This window comes from Papio anubis, chromosome 7 (genome assembly GCF_008728515.1).
Source record: "Papio anubis isolate 15944 chromosome 7, Panubis1.0, whole genome shotgun sequence".
Classification (NCBI taxonomy): Eukaryota; Metazoa; Chordata; class Mammalia; order Primates; family Cercopithecidae; genus Papio; species Papio anubis.
Window position 1 is genome coordinate 147,187,903 of NC_044982.1, and position 19,695 is coordinate 147,207,597.

Consider the following 19,695-nt stretch of genomic DNA (forward strand, 5'->3'; position numbering starts at 1 on the left):
TGTCTTTATAGCAGCATGATTTATAATCCTTTGGATATATATATATGTATGTATGTATATATATATATGTATGTATGTATATATATACACACACATATACATACACATACCCAGTAATGGGATGGCTGGGTCAAGCAGTATTTCTAATTCCATATCCTTGAGGAATCGCCACACTGTCTTCCACAATGGTTGAACTAGTAGTGTAAAAGCATTCCTATTTCTCCACATCCTCTCCAGCACCTGTTGTTTCCCAACTTTTTAATGATTGCCATTCTAACTGGTGTGAGATGGTATCTCATTGTGGTTTTGATTTGCATGTCTCTGATGGCCAGGGATGATGAACATTTTTTCATGTTGTCTGCATAAATGTCTTCTTTTTAGAAGTGTCTGTTCATATCCTTTGCCCACTTTTTGATGGGGTTGTATGATTTTTTCTTGTAAATTTGTTTAAGTTCTTTGTAGATTCTGGATATTAGCCCTTTGTCAGATGGGTAGATTGTAAAAATTTTCTCCCATTCTGTAGGTTGCCTGTTCACTCTGATGGTAGTTTCTTTTGCTGTGCAGAAGCTCTTTAGTTTAATTAGATCCCATTTGTCAATTTTGGCTTTTGTTGCCATTGCTTTTGGTGCTTTAGTCATGAAGTCCTTGTCCTTGCCCATTCCTGTGTCCTGAGTGGTATTGCCTAGGTTTTCTTCTAGTGTTTTTGTGGTTTGGGGTCTAACGTTTAAGTCTTTAATCTGTCTTCAATTAATTTTTGTATAAGGTGTAAGGAAGGGATCCAGTTTCAGCTTTCTACATATGGCTAGCCAGTTTTCCCAGCACCATTTATTAAATAGGGAATCCTTTCCCCATTTCTTGTTTTTGTCAGGTTTGTCAAAGATCAGATGGTTATAGATGTGTGGTATTATTTCTGAGGGCTCTGTTCTGTTCCATTGGTCTATATCTCTGTTTTGGTACCAGTACCATGCTGTTTTGATCACTGTAGCCTTGTACTATAGTTTGAAGTCAGGTAGTGTGATGCCTCCAGCTTTGTTCTTTTGGCTTAGGATTGTCTTGGCAATGCGGGCTCTTTTATGGTTCCATATGAATTTTAAAGTAGTTTTTTCCAATTCTGTGAAGAAAGTCATTGGTAGCTTGATGGGGATGAATTTGAATCTATAAATGACCTTGGGCAGTATGGCCACTTTCACGATATTGATTCTTCCTATCCATGAGCATGGAATGTTCTTCCATTTGTTTGTGTCGTCTTTTATTTCATTGAGCAGTGGTTTGTAGTTCTCCTTGAAGAGATCCTTCACATCCCTTGTTAAGTTGGAATCCTAGGTATTTTATTCTCTTTGAAGCAATTGTGAATGGGAGTTCACTCATGATTTGGCTCTCTGTCTGTTCTTGGTGTATAGGAATGCTTGTGATTTTGCACATTGATTTTGTATCCTGAGACTTTGCTGAAGTTGCTTATCAGCTTAAGGGGAGATTTTGGGCAGAGACGATGGGGTTTTCTAAATATACAATCATGTCATCTGCAAACAGGGACAATTTGACTTCCTCTTTTCCTAATTGAATACCCTTTATTTCTTTCTCCTACCTGATTGCCCTGGCCAGAACTTCCAAGACTACGTTGCATAGGAATGGTGAGAGAGGGCGTCCCTGTCTTGTGTCAAATTTCAAAGGGAATGCTTCCAGTTTTTGCCCATTCGGTATGATACTGACTGTGGGTTTGTCATAAATAGCTCTTATTATTTTGAGATATGTCCCATCAATACCTAATTTATTGAGAGTTTTTAGCATGAAGGGCTGTTGAATTTTGTCGAAGGCCTTTTCTGCATCTATTGAGATAATCATGTGGTTTTTGTCTTTGGTTCTGTTTCTATGATGGATTATGTTTATTGATTTGCATATATTGAACCCTCATGGGCTATTAATGTAAAACTTCACATTTTATTAACAATAATCACTTCTTTAGCTGAAGAAAAAGTGTTTTCTTTCTTTAGACTAAGAATTAGCAAGTCATCTTAGAATTAAAAACTTTGAAAATGTTATTTTTTCTTCCTTTAGTCTACAAATAATAAGATGAAGGCTGAGCAGCAAAATACAATGGAATGTTTTAAGTTTTACCTACGTTTGATTTAAGCAAATGGGGCATTTATTTTGAGGGAGCATCAGAAGATGAAGTGGGAAAGGTCAGATTCCTTAGAGATTCGTTTGTTGGCTTTATAGATTTAATTCTTTAGAGTATCCTACATTTAAATTGTTGCTTTATTGAAAAACCCAGCATATTTGTCCATAAATAAAAATATTCAGAATGCAGAAACTTAATGAATATATGACAGCCGAATTTTGTTATGAGTCATTACTCACTCAATGAGTGAGAACATTTTAAAAATTATTACAGCAGCTGGTACCTTTAGACTTTTTCTTTTTTTTTAATTAATGGAGATGGGATCTTGGTACGTTACCAGGCTGGTCTCGAACTACTGGCCTCAAACCATCCTTCTGCCTCAGCCACCCAAGTGCTGGGATTACAGGCCTGAGCCACCATGATTGGCCAGAACAAGCACGTATTAATCAGCTACCATGAGCCAAGCACTGTGTTGTACTCTGGTGATGAAAAGACAAAGATAAATACTGTTCTTATCCTTGAAGAGTTCATGAGCTTTTGGAGGAGTTAGTCTTATACCTTATGAGGGCCTTAGCTCATAAGGTTATAGCTGAGATTAAATGAGTTAATGTTTGTAAGATGCCTGGCTTGTAATTATTGCTCAATAAATGTTAGCTGTTACTACTACTACTGTTACCACTGCTAGTATCACCACTACTGTGCTAAGTGCTGTGTTAATTAATGTAAACAAAGTATAATGGAGAAACAGAAGATTAAATTTGCATGAAATCTGTGGAATCAAAGAGGTCTTCATGGAGAAGGTGATATTGGAAATGGATCCTTAAAGCTTGAATAGGATTTTCCATGTATATACAAGAGGCAAGGGAATTCCTACACAAAAGAAAGTGATCAGGTAAGGACATAAAGGAGTTGGAGTAAATGGCACACTCAGGGAGTGAGAGGTGATCCAGGAAGCTAGAATCCAACCTGCAATCATGGTAGGCAGTGGACAGAGAGAATCTCGGGACTGCTGGTCAGGCACTTACAGCACTGTGCAAAGGAATTGAGATTTTATCCTGTGAGTAGAGAAGAGGCATTGGAGGATTCTGGTCTTTAAAAGATGACTGGCGAAAATGGAAAAGCTTAGGAGAGATTAGAGACAGGCCCCCCGATAGGCAGTGGATATTGTGACAGTCCTTCTCTAGACTGATACCTCAACTTGTTATCAGTTTGAATAGACTTCAACATTTTTTAAAGAATTGACTTTACCTCTTTGGCACCTTCAGTTGATTACCCTCTGTGTATGATGACTTCTGGGTTTAGTCAGATGTCCCTAGCTATAGGATCAGAAAAATGTCTAGAATGCATTGATGTAGTTGAATGTAACACTTTCTTATTGTTATTTGCCACGAATCCAGTTGCTCGTTGATAAACATTCAGTAAGCATCTCCATGTGCCAAGTACTGTGCTTGACTCAAAGAATGGGGACATTTGCAGAACGAATTTTGTTGGTTAACAAACTAAAGGGGACCCTGAGTAAAGGGTTTTCCCTTTCTCCTTCTCTTAGAACAAATTTATATTAACTTTATAGCCCTGTCCCCCTAGAAGTCTCTCTCAGTCTCTTTATAAATTTTATAAAGAAGAAGTACCTTCTGAAGAGTTTGCCTACATTAAGGAGGTGGGTGTTTTTGTTGGTCTATTTATGTTGCTAGAAAGGAATACCTGAGACTGGGTAATTTATAAAGAAAAGAGATTTATTTGGCTCATGGTTCTGCGGGCTGTACAAGAAGCATGGTGCCATCATCTGCTTCTGGTGAGGGCAGCAGGAAGCTTCCACTCATGCAGGAAGGCAAAAAAAGGAGCAGGCATGTCACATGGCAAGAGAGGAAGCAGGAGAGAGAGGGAGGCAGAGGTGCCAGGCTCTTTTAAGCAATCAGATATCACATGAACTCATTACCACAGGGGAAGGTACCAAGCCATTTATGAGAGATCTGCCCCCATGACCCAAACACCTTCTACCAGGTCCCACTTCTAACAGTAGGAATCACATTGCAACATGAGATTTGGAGGAGACAGACTTCCAAACAATATCAGTGTTGATGGCAGTGGCCAAGACCCTGCTATGTTTTCTAGTATCCTTTCCCACTTTTTCCAGAACAATAGAAACCCTCTTTTTCTATGTATTTATTTGTTTGTTTGTTTGTTTTGAGACAGGTCTCACTCTGTTGCCCAGGCTAGAGTGCTGTGGCACGATCTTGGCTCACTGCAACCTCTGCCTCCCAGGTTTAAGCAATTCTTGTGCCTCAGCCTCCTGAGTAGCTGGGATTACAGGCATGTGCCACCCTGCCTGGATAATTTTTGTAGTTTTATTAGAGACTGGGTTTTGCCATGCTGACCAGGCTGTTCTCGAACTCCTGGCCTCAAGTCATCTGCCCTTGTGGGCCTCCCAAAGTGCTGGGGATTACAGGCATGAACCACTGTGCCAGGCCTGAAACTCTGTTTTTAGATGGATATATCGTTTTCCAGAATGAAGACAGGCTCCATGGTAACCAGTATGATCACATGACTGATGCAGAGTGTCACATAAGAGTTTCCTGCAGTTTTCCTTAAAGACAGGTGATACTGTCCTTTCTCCAGCTTCTTCATCCCCTTTCCACCCTAATTCCTGAAATACAGATATTTTACTGGAGTTCTAGTTTCCACCTTAGACTCTGAGAATGGGGTCCCAGTATTTGGGATGGTGGAATAATGAGCTAGAAAGATGCTGAGAATTTTGTGGGATAGAGCTCCTACAACCAGTCCTGGACTGTCTCTTGGATTTTTATGAGAGACAGAAAAACTTCTTTGTCTTCCTTAAGCTGTTATTTTATGTTTAGCAAAATCGAATCCTTTTGCTTTTTGTTTTTTTAATAAAATTTTAAACTTTTATTTGTTGTGAGTACATAGTAGGTATATATTTTGGGCTACAAGATATTTTGATAAGGCTGGGCACAGTGGCTCACTCCTGTAATCCCAGCACTTTGGGAGGCCAAGGCAGGTGGATCACCTGAAGTCAGGAGTTTGAGACCTGCCAGACCAACATGGAGAAACCCAATCTCTACTAAAAAAAATACAAAAATTAGCTGAGCATGATGGTACACGCCTGTAATCCCAGCTACTCGGGAGGCTGAGGCAGGATAATCGCTTGAACCCAGGAGGCGGAGGTTGTGGTGAGCCGAGATCATGCCATTGCACTCTAGCCTGGGCAACAAGAGTGAAACTCTGTCTGAAAAAAAAAAAAAAAGATATTTTGATATAGGCATATAATGTGTAATAATCACTTTAGGGTAAGAGGTATACATCACCTGAAGCATGTATCCTTTCTTTGTGTTACAAACATTCCAATATTACTCTTTTTTGCTGTTTTAAAATGTACAATAAATTATTGTTGATTATAATCACCCTATTGTCTATCAATTACTAGATCTTATTCTATTTTTTGAACCTATTAATTATCCCCACTTTTCCTCAGCCCCACACTGCCCTAACCAGCCTCTGCTAACCATCATTCTACTGTCTATCTCCATGAGTTCAATTGTTTTAATTTTTAGCTCCCACAAATAAGTGAGAACATGTGAAGTCTGTTTTTCTGTGCTTGACTTATTTCACTTAACGTAATGACTTCCAGTCCCATACATGTTGTTGAAAATGATAGGATCTCGTTCTTTATTAGTGGCTAAATAGTATTCCATTTTGTATATGTAGCACATTTTCTTTATCCATTCATCTGTTAATGGACACTTTACCCAAATCTAATCTTAAGTGATATAATGACAAATCTTTACCCAAATCTAATCTTAAGTTTACCCAAATCCAATCTTAATCTATAATGACTCTTTAGGGTGATTTCATAACCCTTCTTGGAAGCTTATTATAGGGCTTGCTCATCCTTAAAATATTCCTTTTTATTTTTGAAAAAGTATCTTTGGTATAATCTGTTTCTGTTTTGTCTTGTCCAACTCTCTGAAAATGGAGAATAATTGATTGGCTTCTTTCTCATAATAAATCTTCATGTAATGTAATATTTTTAATTTGCATTAATTTTATAGCTTTTGTCAATCAGTGGATTTAAAACTTCTTAAATTGAAAATATTCATAACTGGATTCTTTTTCTTCATAAGAGATTTTTCCGTGCTAGGTTTGGGTTCTAATTATGCCTGTGATTTGTTATTAGGGATTACAACAAGTTTGCTCTTAGCAAAATGAGTAAACTATTTGCTGAACTGTGAAAGGAGGGAACAGAGAGAATGCGTTTATAATATCTGGGGAGAATTAATAGAAAATGGACTTTCTCTGTGTGTGTGTACATGTGTGTGAGAAAGAAAAAGACAGAATGTCACCAAAGCAAAACACTTCTTGTGTTTAATTGCTGCCCTGTTTCATGCTTCCTGGGGAGCAGGAGGCACATCTCAATAGGGGAGCAATGTCGGCTTTCTCTGGTGCATGAAATTGGTGCCACTGTCGGAGGTGCCAGACTCATCTCTGTGCCAGCTGTCTTTATTCTTTGACTTATTTGGGAGACTACAATCCCAGCAAAACAGTCACTAAAAAAAACCTTCAAGGGAAATGTAATTAAATAAATATTAGGACTTTCCTCAGTTTTGTGCTCATATCTTCTAAAATGTACTGAGTCATTTTTTAGAAATAACAGCTTTATTGAGACGTAATTCACTTACCATACAAATCACTCCTTTTTGTTGTATGATTCACTGGTTTTTAGCATATTTACAAAGTTGTACAACCATTACCAAATCATTTTCAAATGTTTTCATAACTCCAGAAAGACACTGTCTTCTCATGAGCATCCGCCTGTCCCCCTAATTCCCTTTGCCCTCAGCTCTAAGCAATCATGAATCTACCCTCTGTTTCTAAGGATTTGCCTATCCTGGACATATACAAATGGAATTGTACAATATGTGACCTTTTGTTACTGACTTTTTTATTTAGCATGATATTTTTGAGGTTCATCCATGTTGTAGTATGTATCAGCACATCATTCTTTTTTATTCCTTTTAATATTTCATTGTATGATTATACCATATTTTCATTGTCCATTCATCTCTTGATGAACATTTGAGTTGTTTCCGCTCTTTAGCTATTATGAATATGGCTGCTATAAACATTTTTGTAGAAGTTTCTATGTGGACATGTTTTCCTTTCTCTTGGATATATATACTTGGGAGTGGAATTGCTGTGTGTGTGGGAGGCAGCAGAATAATACTCCCAACCCCACCGTCTCCCAAAGATGTTCATTTCCTAATCCTTGGAACCCGTGAATATGTTAAGTCTCATGGTAAATGGACATGAAATGAAGTGTGCAGATGAAATTAAGCTGCTAATCAACTCACCTTAAAATAGATTATTCTAGATCATCTGAGTAGGCCCTTAGTGTAATCCAAAGGGTCTTTAAAAGACAGCAGATAGAGGCAGAAAGAGCCAGAGTAATGCACTTAATGCACTGTAATTAATACTTGACCAGCCATTGTTGGTTTTGAAGGTGGAAGGAACCACAAGCCAAGGAACGGGGACACCCTCTAAAACAAACTTGCCTAACCCATGGCCCGTGAGCCGCATGTAGCCAAGGATGGCTTTGAATGTGGCCCAACACAAATTCGTAAACTTTCTTGAGACATTATAAGATTTGTGTGTGTGTGTGTGTTTGTGTGTGTTTAGCTCATCAGCTATCATTAGCATTAGCATGTTTTATGTGTGGCCCAAGACAATTTTTCTTCCAGTCTGGCCCAGGGAAGTGAAAATATTGGACACCCTTGCTCTAGAAGCTGGAAGAAGCAAGGTAATGAATTTTCCCCTAGAACCTCCAGAAGGAACATAGACCTGCTGAGACTTGATTATAGCCTTTAGAGAATCACTTTGGACTTTTGACCACCAGAACTGTAATGTAGTAATTTTGTGTTGTTTTCATCAGAGAGTTTGCAGTAATTTGTTACAGCAGCAATAGGAAACAAATATATTGAATCATATGGGAACTCTATGTTTAATCTTTTGAGGAACTGTCAGAACATTTCCTAAAGCGGCTGCCCCATTTTGCCTTCCCACCAGCAGTCTATGAGGGTTCCAATTTCTCCACATGCTCACCAGCACTTGTTATTATCTGTCTTTTTTATTGTAGCTATCCTAGTGGGTGTGAAGTGGTTTAACATTGTGGTTTTGATTTGCATTTCTCTGATGGCTAATGATGCTGAGCCTCTTTTCATGTGCTTATTGGCCATTTGTATATCTTCTTTGGAGAAATGTCTATTCAGATCCTTTGCCCTCTTCATTGCACTGGAGCATGGGGTGTGTGTGTGTGTGTGCGCATGTGCATGTGTGTAATGTTAGAGGGAGCAGGACCAATTCTGGGACAGTTCATGAAGAGCCTTGTGTACCATGCACCAGGGATTTGGGATAAAATACTGAGAGTGATAAGGGAAGTCAATGATGGATATAAAGCCAGGTGGCATCCTGATCAATTCTGTATTTTAGGAAACATTCTGAGGATCCAGTGGAGGATGGATACTGAAGGCTGATGGAAGGAGATAGAGGACTAGTGGCTGAGAGATATTGGGCCACTGGAGTGATGCAATCAAGAAATGACCAGGATTGAAAGCAGAACTGTGGTGGTAAGGCAGAGAAGAGTTTGCAGATTGAAAGGTTTTAGGGGAGATAATAAAATCTACAGTATTTTTTTGGATGTGTGAGTTTAAGAGCAAAAGTCGCTTGAGAAAATCCTAGATATCTGTTTTGGGCCATTGAGTGGAAGGAGGGACATTTTATGGATGTAGAGAGCCCTGGAGCAGGATCATTTGGGGGCAGGTAGGAAAGCAACAATGGATTTAGTTTTAACCTTGTTGACTTTGAGGTGTCTGTGAGACATCCATGGGGAAATGGGTTGTTTGACACAAGTTTGAAATTAAGGAGAGACTTCTTGGCTGGACAGACACATGTGGACGTCGGTACCAGGTCAATTTAGCTGAAGCTGTGGTGTGGCTGAGATTACCTGGGAAGACTGTGTGGTGTGAGAAGAAAAGAAGGTTAGGGATAGGAACATCTTTTGAGGAAACAGACATGAAGGAGGAATCAATGTAGGAGATGCAGAGAGATTGGCAGAAGATTCTTCATCTGCTGAGGTTTGGCAGTTGTAGAAACCAAGGCAACTCCAATTTTCCATTGTATGCTCAAGTACCTAAGAACCAAGTTAACGCATGCTTCAGTGGTCTCTGAAAGGTTCCCCCATTCCAACCTTAAGCTGAAAAGAACTGTTTCCATTTTTAATGACTCTAAGTTAGCTTAATCAATTTCAAACTTTCAAAGATAATGCTCTTTGATCTTGAAGTGCTTGAAAACTAAACATGGAATGTAGTGGAGGCTTTTGCTTATACTGACATTGACTCTGGGGCAAAGCAGAAGTCCACTTTTACGTAAGAGTCTCTGTTTATTTTCTCCTGGATGAGGCCTTCTTGCAGTTGTTATTGACTTATTTCCTTCATCCTTTCATATTCTGACATTTCTTGAATTGGGTTATGTTTTACAATCAAGTGTTATTTAAATCAATGAGGTATTTTAGAATTAAGAAAATAGAGCGTTAAAGTTGAAATCTCATGTCATTTGTGGACATTTTTGCTGTTTCTATTTTGCAGAGTTGTAGCTATTAACATTTAGCACACAGAGTGGAGTCACTTTAATTGGCAACTCATTGGCTGACTCTCACTTTTTTCTTCAAAGTGATTCTAGCCTCTGGCCTCACTAAACTCCTTGCTATTGCCATATTCATGCTGTGCAACCTGCCTGCATGCCCAGGGTGCTCCCTCATCTGTTCCTGTCTCTCCCTCTTGTCTGCCTGGGCCTCCATCCAAGACTCAGATCAAGTGTATCCTATTGTGGTGCTCCACTTCCCACTCCAGCCCATTGGGTCCTCCTTCTTCTTCCCATATATTATTCCTCCATCATTTGTTCAGTAACTACTTATCTATCTCTCAAACTCATTTGTCAGCTCCTTGAGATTTTGTCTTGTTTGTTTTTGTAAACCTGGTACTTAGCTCAGAGCCTTGCGTTCTAATAAATTAATAAATGTTTGTTGAATAAGTAAACTATTTTTGCTATTATCTTTTGAACAGTTAATTGATTGTTCAATGTCAAAGAATGGTAGTTTGTAACTTTTTTTTTTTTTTTTTGAGGCGGAGTCTCACTCTGTCGCCCAGGCTGGAGTGCAGTGGCTGGATCTCAGCTCACTGCAAGCTCCGCCTCCCGGGTTTACGCCATTCTCCTGCCTCAGCCTCCCGAGTAGCTGGGACTACAGGTGCCCGCCACCTCGCCCGGCTAGTTTTTTGTATTTTTTTAGTAGAGACGGGGTTTCACCGTGTTAGCCAGGATGGTCTCGATCTCCTGACCTCGTGATCCGCCCATCTCAGCCAAAAATGAGCAAATACTGATAATATGTTCTCAGCACTGCCTTAGGATTTTCTTTTTTTAAATCAAATTAATAACATATATTGAATTTATTATTATTATTATTATACTTTAAGTTCTAGGGTACATGTGCACAACATGCAGGTTTGTTACATATGTATACTTGTGCCATGTTGGTGTGCTGCACCCATTAACTTGTCATTTACATTAGGTATATCTCCTAATGCTATCCTTCCCCCCTCCCCAGGATTTTCTTCATACTAGTTGTCTTATGATGCAGAACACACATGGTGATTTGAATTCTATGAATTATTCAGATTTATGTATCTAACTGGGAATGTGTGTGTATATATATATGTTTATATAAATCAGATTATATAATTATAACAGTACTGGTATTAAGAATATACAAAGTTATTTGAGTTGTTCTAGACAGAGAAGATAAAATATACTCTCCAATTAACACTTATTACCCATCCTTGTATGTACCTTGCAGCTTTAGGTAGTAGAACAACTAAGAGAAAGAAACTGTTGTACTCATGCCAACTCAGAGGCAGCAGCTATCCTATTTGGGAGAGGCTTCCTCCCATTTCCCATCTCGGAAAGGAGAGACAGGGACTGAGGAATGGGTGAATGTTGGCCTTGAGGGTGCAATTTAAAATCTTCACATTGGAGCTGTAAAGCCAGATAACCAGGCTTTCAGATGGGTGGCAACAGTACCAATAAAGTGAAAGCAATAAACATCAGTGTTTTATAACAGAGAAAGTAGTCAAAAACAAATTAGATCATATAGATGTGGTTTAGCTATTTCCACTTGAATTTTAAACCATAGTCTGTTAAGCGCTAATGGCCTCAAGTCCTTTCTGGGTGTGTCTGCACGCCCACCCTTTGTTCCTGAGATGACTTGCTTTTCCCTGTAGATCCTGCAACCTCATTCTACAGTACTTTCCTAGATTTGACCCCAGAGCATTGTAAGCTCCTTGCGTCCTGCACACACATTGCCCCGATGGAACTTTGGCATTCTTTATGACCTCATGGCTTCCTTACTTTCACCAAGTTTTTTCCCTGATCCATTCTGATGCCCGGGTCCAAATGGCTTCCAGTGACACATCTTTGGTCTTTGTTCTCAGTGTTGGGGGTTGCGTTGTCAGGTGTTGTCTCTTCATGAGAAGGCAGTGTGATGTAGTGATCACATCCCAGGCTCTGGAGTTCAGCTGCTTTGGTCTGAATTCCAGCTCCACTGCTTCTGATTTCTAGAACCTTGGGCAATTACTTAACCTTTCAGTGCCTCAATTTCCTTATTTGTAAAATGGGATTGAATGACTGAGTTCTTGCAAATATCCCATGATACACATACTTAGACAATAAGTATTCACTAAATTCTGGCTAGTAGTATCATTCTTTCTAATATTAGCACCCTAAATCTGCTTCCATTCCAGCTACTCCAGCCTGGACAGATAGGTCCACGTGCACTGTGATGGGGAGGGCAGTTTTGCTGTACTGTAAACTTATTCAAGCCAAAGAGCATCTGCCCTGAAGTTCACGTTGTGGTGAAAGCAGTAGTTTGTTTCCAGGGCTTTGCCTGTGAGGCATGTCGATGTCTTCTGAAACCCTTATTGATTCTCTTGGTACTTTAAACAAGGGCAGGCTTTTTTATTGTATTGGAGCAGAGGAAAATCACACTTTTCTGATTACTTGTTCTGCTCCCTGAGTGAATTGCATGAAACCATGTCTGGCACCTTTGATCCCTGCTGGTAAAGCTGCTCTCTCAGCCAGTGATGCTGATTCTTTGACCCCTTGGCAATCCCTGTTGGCTGCCCCTCCAGCTGGCAGAGGGCCAGCTCAGTGCTTGTGCTAATCCCCAAAGAACCAGGAAGGAAACCTGAGCGGCATCCTAAGTAGCACTGGCCTCAGGCAGCAGGCAATGGATGTGCCCCATCAGCCCCTCCACACGTGTCTTTTCCTGTCCTTTGGTTCTCCTTCCTCGACAAGATGTTGGTGTCAACGGGATGCATGTCAGTCAGGCCATGAGCTGGAGGCCTTTCCTCCCGCCTTTCCTACACAGACACTTACCTGTCCTAGTTAAGGATGCTTCTGTCAACTTGCTTTCAGGGCTGGAAAGCAACCACAACATTTTCTCTCCCTTAACACCTCTGGGTGTTAAGGGCTGAAAAACAACTTCAGGAATATTTGTATTTTAACAACTGACTTTTAGAAATAGAAAAATTAATCCCTAAAGATGACATTTTCAGCATCATACCCGGCTAGCCAGGGGTGGATAGTTGTTTATTTCATAAACAAATTAAGTCACACATTTATTATACCATCTCCCAATACCACTTCAGTTGAGATAATCCATGTTGACAGCCTGGGATGTAGCCTTCCACATATTTCTCTATGTCCCCATAGGGACATGCCACAATTTATCCTAATGAGGGACATTCAGATTGTTTTCATTTGGGAGTCACTGTCAACAATCCTTCGACAACACATTTGAACACACAGCTTTATACATTGATTCTTTTATTTGTAGGATAGTTTTACAAAAGTAGGATTGTGCAAAGTACATGCATTTAGTATTAGATTGGTGCAAAAGTGATCGTGTTTTTTTCCATTAAAAGTAATGGCAAAAACCACAATTGCACCAATTTAATAGATACTGCCAAGCTACTTTTCAGGTATCTGTAGCAATCTACCTGTCCACTGTAAAATAAAAATAAAATTCTAAGCCCCTCAGCTGACTGAATGGACCTTCTTTGGCCAAGGGGACCCAAGAGTAACCTTGAAAACTGACTGACTACTTGGCTGCACAGTGGAATAGAAGAAGATGGGGCATGCTTCATTATGCCCCCTCCTTCGTTAATTTCTATTAGAGTTTCTTCTCTAAGGGCTGAACAGAAACTAACCCTTTCAAAAGACTCCACACTGATATCAACTAACCACCTCATGCTGCCCCTCCTTTTTTGCCTGCTAAGAGACCACTGACCATGAAGTGGCTCTGGCCAGTCTGGAGAGGGCACAGTAAAGGCCTACGTGTCCTCTGCTTCACCTTTTAACAGCAGAGGGCTGAAAACTCCACACTCAGATCATGCTAATGCTGCTATTTTTGTCACATGAGACCCATGAAGGAGCGTGAAGCTCAACTGCATGTGCGTACATGTCTCCTTTCGTATATCTTCATGCTCCTCCTATAGCTTGTTGAATATGTATATTTGAGCACATCATTTAGTATAAATTTCTGTTCCTTTTTTCCCCTCCCTTGAAGTATCTGTTTTTAGCATAGCCTCCAGCCTGTCAAAATGGCACCCTGAAGGCTTCAACCCTTTGTGAGAAATAAAGCTCCCCTTTCCAGATTTATGAACCTCATCATTCTTCAGTTGACACCACCCAAAACATATAAGGATGCTTATATCTTCATACCCTTTAATACTCGATCATATTATTGTTATTGTTATTCTGCCAAGCAATGGTGGAAAGTAGGTTCGCCTTTTGGTTTTAGTTTGCGTTTTTCCCATTCCGTTAGGATATACTGTGTCAGTGGTCAGGGTTCTTCCTTGGAGGCTGACCCTGACGGCATCTTTGGGACTGTTTTCAGGCCCCTTTTGGCTTCTGTTTTCTCCAGGCAAGAGCTGAAGAAGCAGCTTCAATGAGCAGGATGGATTTTAATCATAGGAGCTGATGTGTGCTGTATGAATTTAAAATAATCAAAAGATGGGTTTCAAGCAAATGACATTTGGCATTTGAAAAGGTTACAGGAATGTAGAGGAAAGAATAGCTAGTGTGTTCACAGTTCCTAGGGGCATTGTGGCTTTGCCCAGCTCTGCAGTGGTCACCTTGCTGCGCCCTGCACACTGCAGAACCTGCAGAAGCCCCCTGTAGGTGGGGAGGACCTTCTACTCAGCTATCCATATTTCTCTGTGGTCCCCCTTTCCTGAGGTTTTTGTGACTTTTAAGCACCCCTGGAGTCCTGTCTTTACTCCAGTTGGAAACCTCTCAACCTTGTTCCAGAGGTGGACCCCTTTTCAGTGTGCTTTGCTGAGTTGTGAATGGGTTTTTCTAGAAGTGATTTTCCATTTCTACTTCTAGCCTTCACTGTCAATTCCCTCATCTGCTGCCCTGCTCCAGCTTGCCCAGATGGCATATCTCTTGGGGATTTGTTTGTTGTGGATTGAAGCTTTCCTCTAAGGCATAAGCTTCGTTTTGTTTCCCTCTCCTGCCACACTGTCCTTCTCATCCTGCATGCTATGAAATAGGCATCCCAGAGCAATGCATGCTCACACCCTGTTAGGGGTTCTTCCCCCATAACAGCAGTGAGTATGATCTGAGAGACAGGGCTCTGAGGTAAGAGGACCTGCTTGACTTACTTAGACCTGTTGCTGCACTTATGGTGGACTCAGAGAACCATCCAAACCTGAACCGGCTGGATTACTTTTCAGAAATGTTATAGTAATGCATTTGGAAAAGCATATGCCCTAAAAATGATGCCTCATCCATGAAGCACTGGGTACTGGCCACAGGACTACTCCGTCTGGGTCTCCGTCAAGGGTCTCACCCACCGATTGGCAAAAATCAGTGAGGTGTGATAGCACCTGCTGCAGGCAGGAATTTTTTGGGAAAAGCCTCTATAAATATTGCTGGTGAAAATGAGAAATCAATATCACAGATAGAAAAACACCAGAAAATAAGCTTATGTATAAAACAATGATTTTGTTTATAATGGCAAAAACCCATGAACAAAGCAAGTGCCCATTTGTAGGACAAAGACTGAATAAATTGTGATATATTCATACCATGGAATAGGGAGATTTTTCCCATTATGTAATGCATATATATAAAATAAAATTATACTTTTACAAAATAAATAATAATACCATATGTCTGTAAATATAATGTAAATGCTTATGTGTGATGAAATAATGAGAATGGAGAAAGGTATTTTAATAGTATATAAATATAAGAAGATGGTGTCCACAAAGAACAGCATGTAAATGCTGTGTAAATGATAGGCCACTTACATAAAATTAAGTATGTAAGTGTATATATTCACAAAGACATGTACGAAAATGTGATGACCAGAATATTTACCATGCTTTTCTTAAGATGGTGGGATTTCAGGTAATTTTTCTTTCTTCCTATACTTTTCTAAACCTTTTTTCTTTTTTTGAAACAGACTCTTACTCTGTTGCCCAGGCTGGAGTGCAGTGATTGCGGCTCACTGTAGCCCTGACCTCCTGGGCTCAAGTGATCCTCCTATCTCAGCCTCTCAAGTAACTGGGACTATAGGCATGTGCCACCACACCTGGATAATTTTTCTTTATTTTGTATAGAGACAGGGTCTCCCTATGTTGCCTAGGCTGGTCTCAAATTCCTGGACCCAAGAGATCCTCCCACCTTGGCCTCCCAAAGTGCTGGGATTACAGGCATGAGCCACCACATCCAGCCTGAACCATTATAACAGTAAACATGTGTTAGTTTAAAAAAATTCAGGAAGAAACTAAAACTATTTTTATTGTGAAAAAGCAGAGAGGTAGAAGGATGAAATGTTGAGCTTGTGGATATGTAGCTCAACATCTTATTTCTGGGCTCCCTTCAAACTTGGAATCCAAGTAGGATTCTACATAACTAGTAAGCATGGAGCTAGTAGAAATATGCTTCCCAATGTTCATTTGCTTTTTCATTTTTTTCCAGTTAACAAATGCATGTTTAATATTCATGATTACCAGATACTGTTCTAGACATTGGAACTATAGTGGTAAAATACCTGATGAGAGCCCTACCTTCATAAAGCTTACAGTTTAGTGGAGAGTGGCGCAGATAGTTGACTAATCCTCAGTATAATAAGTGCTACAAACAAGAAGTAATCAGTATGATGAGAACTGATGCCAGGAAGGCCTGATTTGGATTGGTGGTTCTGGTGGTGATGGATGGTTTCTTGTAAGAAGACCTGAGAAGTGAGGTCAACTTAGTGAGGATGAGGTAGAGGACAGGAGGAACGATTGTTTGGGAGTCTGGGAAGCCTCCTTTGTTACTCAGTTTGCATTACTGTAAAATAATACCTCAGACTAGGTAATTTATAAAGAAAAGAGGTTTATTTGGCTCACAGTTCTGCAGGCTGTATGAAGCATTGTGCCAGCATCTGCTTCTGGCAAGGGCCTCAGGAAGCTTGCCATCATGGCAGAAGGTGAAGGGGAGCCAGCCAGCATGTCACATGGCAAGACACAGAGCAAGAGAGAGAGAAGCAAGTGCCAGGCTCTTTCAAACAACCAATTCTTGCGTGAACCACCAGAGTGAGAACTCACTCATTACCATGGGGATGGCACTCATTACCATGGGGATCCACCCCCATGACTCAAACATCTCCTACTAGGAACCACTTCTAACAATGAAGGTCACATTTCAACATGAGATTTGGAGGGGACATGCATCCAAACCATATCAGCCCCCCAGGCAGAGGAGAGCTTTGAAGTTTTAGGGATTCAAGTGAAGGCCCATGGGGCTGCTACTCTCCCTTGTCTGTAGGATAGCAGTAGTCTAGGGCACGCCATTCACATTCAAAGTCATAGACTTGTCATCTATTACAAGGAACAGGAAGGGACAGCTTTCCTAATTCTCACAGTGTAGTGGTGGGCAGGCTAGACTTTTGGGTTTTGCCTTTACAAACAATGGGAAGGCAATGGAACTTTCAAGAAGGGGAGTGATGTTCCTAATTGCTGTTAAAATGGTTGGTCTGGTTGTGGTGTGGAGAGTGCGTTAGATGGGCTGGAGGAGCAGTGTGGGGAGACCAGTGAGGAGCTGCAGCAGTGGAGGTGAAGGGTGACAGGCCAGAGTGGTGCTGGTGGGTATAGAGAGAAGCAGCTGCACTATGCATTCATTCTGTAGGTAGAGTTGACAGGACTAAATATCACATTGGATGTGGGGCTGAGTGATAAGAAGGTAGCAAGGATTCCCATGTTTCTAACATGAGCAACCAGGGGGATGGAGATGCCATTTTTCTGAGATGGATAATATTGGTGGAGGAGGAGTTTTGGGAAAGGTCAAGTGCTTAGGTTGGACATGTTAAGTCCAAGATGCTTGTGAGAATCCAAAATAAAGAAGTCAGGTGGGCGTATGGATATCTGGTTGGCTTATATATATTTGGGTCTATAGCTCAGATAAGAGGTAAAGTCGAGCAATATACATGGAAGCTATTAAAATTTCACCTAAAATAGTTTAAAGAAGAGGATAGCATGAGAAGGGTCAAGACTGGGGCCTGATGAAGGAAGACGAAGCTAGCAAAAAATACTGAGAAATGGCCAAAGTAGTAGCAGGGAAACCAGAAGAGCATACTCTGGACATAAGTGTTGTTGGAAGTTTCTAATGTCCAACTGGGAACAGACCAAGCAAGGTCTTTGAATAATCCGGTTAAGGTCATCCCATAGGGTAAAGGTAAATGCTACCATCCTTGAGTCCTCACTGTCATCCCATAGGCCTAGCCCTCAGTATTAGTGACTGCTGTGCCTTGACTATGGCTTTTGTGGTCTTTCTGACAGCTACTTATCAGGGAAAATCACTGTTGGACAGTCAAGGAGCTACATTTTCTGATTTCATTAATTTTACTGATGGAAAGAAGTTAAGCTGATAAAATTATTTTAAGGACTATTAATTGGTTGGGTTTTGGTGTTCTTTACATTTCTTAGAAAGTCAGACAATAAAAAGGAGATTTACTCTCAAGAGTCAAAAGAGCTTAAAGTTTATGTGATTTTTAAAAATTTTTTGTCTCAAAGGAAGGGTAAGTAAAATCTGACACTCTGAAAAAACATTATTTTGTGGTTGCTCAGTGACTACTGTGATGCCTTTTGTGACTTAGAAATAAGTCTCACTAATTTATAGTTACATGATCAGCAAAATAAAGTTCACACATAATAATGCTTATGTGATATTATATTTAACACGTAATGAGTAAGGCAGTGTTTGGCACTTTTTGTATATCTCATTTAATACAACAGCTCTAAAAGGTAAATTTTATCATTTTCATTCTGAAGATGAAAGAAGTAAGAGTCTATGCAAAGTGTCTAAGTGGTAGACCTCCACACATAGCAGCTTAAAGCAACAGTTATTATCTCTCATAATTTCTGTAGATCAGGAATTTAGGAACAGCTTAGCTGGGTATTTCTGGGTCAAGGTCTCTCATAAGATTGCATCAAGATGTTGGCCAGAACCGTGGCCACCTGAAGGCATGAGTGGGGCTGGAGGATCTACTTCCAAGTTGGTGCATTCACATGGCTGTTGGCAGGAAGCCCCAGTTCCTTACCACATGAGCCTCTTCATAGGACTGCTTGGGTTTCCTCAAGACATGTCAGTTGGCCTTCCCCAGAGCAAGTGATTCAAAAGAGATGAGGACAGAAGTGGCAATGTCTTTTATGACCTAGCCTTGGAAATCTCACAGACATTTCTGTCATGTCCTATTGTTCATACAAGTCGACATCATTGACTATGGGAGAGGCCCACACAGGGATGTGAAGATCATTGACCATCTCAGAGGCTGATGAAGAGGGGCTTACGATATTTGCTTTTGCCAGAACTCTTAACTCTTAACTCTTAAGTTAGCAAAAATAGCTGTTCTTTCTGTTACATAAGACTTACATAATCTTATCTGGAAACAAGGAAGGTGTAGATAACTTTTCGAGGCTCCTTCCATCCATATATGAGTATATAAAATCTATTTGGTGTTGTAGATTGCATTCTTACCCCTATTAAAAAATTTCAGAGTTCTTTACTGGAAAAATAAAGAGTTGCAGCATGTCACTGATCTTTGCATATATGCTCACTTTTGTTTCCTTAGTTAGGGTAATATTAAAATTTATTGGCTAATATTTATTATCCAGTGATCAGACTTCAGCCGTGGTATTTGCATACTTAAACCTTTACAAGAATAACACCAAGGGCAAGACTAATGGAAACTGTGGCTTAATGAAAATGAACAGATTTTGTATTTTATCTTATTTGCTTCATCCACATTGAGTCAGTGATATTGATTGCACCATGAAAGCCAGTATTTTACAAACTTAGAAAGTAGAAAATCGATCTTTCCCAGGATAGAAAATTCTTTCCCCTGTGTTTTGTTTCATAATGAGAAAATAAGAGGTGATATCTCCTCACTGATCTTACTGCTT

General features: G+C 40.1%; 1 protein-coding gene across 1 annotated transcript in view; it reads left to right on the forward strand.

The window, feature by feature from the left end:
• The window catches only part of GPR176 (G protein-coupled receptor 176), a 118,995-nt gene that overhangs the window by 75,040 nt on the left and 24,260 nt on the right, over positions 1 to 19,695 (forward strand). The window lies entirely within an intron of this gene.